The 1,463-nt window shown below is 46.0% G+C and overlaps 1 protein-coding gene across 5 annotated transcripts in view; it reads right to left on the reverse strand.

Moving 5' to 3' along the window:
• LOC115282459 (basic proline-rich protein-like) overlaps positions 1 to 1,463 on the reverse strand; it is a 154,371-nt gene that overhangs the window by 67,979 nt on the left and 84,929 nt on the right. The gene's annotated exons all lie outside the window — the stretch shown is intronic.

Below are 1,463 nucleotides of genomic sequence, written 5' to 3' on the forward strand. Positions count from 1 at the left end.
GGCTTCCACATCGTGGTTATTGTAAATGCGCTGCAGTAAACATCGGGGTGCATATACCTTTCCAAATTAGCGTTTTCATTCTCTTTGGATAAATACTCAGTAGAATTATTGGATCAAATGGGATTTCTAGTTTTAATTTTGGGGGGGGAACTCCTACTATTTTCCACAGTGGCTTCATCAGTTCACGTTCCCACCAACAGTGCATGAGGGCTCCTTCACCGCGTCCTCACCAACACTTGTTATTTCTCGTCTTTTTATTTTAGCCATTCTGACAGGTGCGGGGTGATATTTCATTGTACTTTTGATTTGCATTTCCCTGATGATGAGTGATGTTGAGCATCTTGTCATGTGTCTCTTGGCCAACTGGATGTCTTCATGTCTATTCAAGTCCTCTGCCCATTTTCAATCAGATATTTTTTAGTGTTGGGTTGTACAAATTCTTTACATACTTTGGATGTTAACCTCTTATCGAACAGATCATTTGTGAACATCTTCTCCCATTCAGTAGGTTGGGTTTTGTTGTAGTTATTGTTGTTGACGATGTTTTTCTTCCCTGTGCAAAAATTATCTTTTTATTTTGGTATGGTCCCACCAGCTTATTTTATTTCATTTATTTATATTTATTTATTTATTTATTTATTTATTTATTTATTTATTTTGTTTCTTTTGCCTTAGGAGACCTATTCAGAAAAATGTTGCTATGGCCAATGTCAGAGAGATTACTGCCTGTGCCCTCCTCTAGGATTTTCATGGTTTCAGGTCTCACATTTAGGTTTTTAATCCGTCTAGAAAGGGGGAGAGCCTTGCAAGCTAGGCTCCCGAGAAGCACCCGGATTAGGTGACGTATATTAACACGCCCATTCTTGAATCAGTGGCTGTTTCCAGGCACAACACTGTGAACTGTTCTGTGGCACGAGATTGAGAGAACATTCTACAACTCTTCACCAACAAAACGGCAGATGACAAACAAAATAAAATAAAATAGGTTCTTCTGGAGAGGTCTTGTGAGGCAAAGACTGGAAAACTTGAGGACCCGTGGCGTATCAGGCGAGGAAGACGGAAGGGCTGTGAGTGTGGGCAGGTTGAAGGTGGGGACAGTGGGACACGCACAGGAAGAAACTATGCACATAGTTGGAGAAGGGGTCACTGAGCCCAGAAGAGGCCGTGGCGGCTGAGTGTGGGTGGCCCAGCGCTCCGAGGGCACACCGGCCAAGAGAGATCCCCGACCGAGGAATGGGGCTCGGGAAGGACAGGGTCAGCGTAGGGGACAAGGGGTCTCCCCGTGCCTCTCCTCTCCTGCAACGCTCTCTAACTCCCCTCTTGTCCTCCCTGAGGCTTCTCCGCAAGCACCCTGACCTCCCTGACAGCCCATTTGGAGGTGACGGAGTCCAGTCCCCAAACAGTCACCCTAACCCGCTGGGAGAGCCTAGTCCTACCGCCTCCTCTTACAGAGGGGTCTGCCC

The sequence above is a fragment of the Suricata suricatta genome, chromosome 17 (genome assembly GCF_006229205.1).
Source record: "Suricata suricatta isolate VVHF042 chromosome 17, meerkat_22Aug2017_6uvM2_HiC, whole genome shotgun sequence".
NCBI lineage: Eukaryota > Metazoa > Chordata > Mammalia > Carnivora > Herpestidae > Suricata > Suricata suricatta.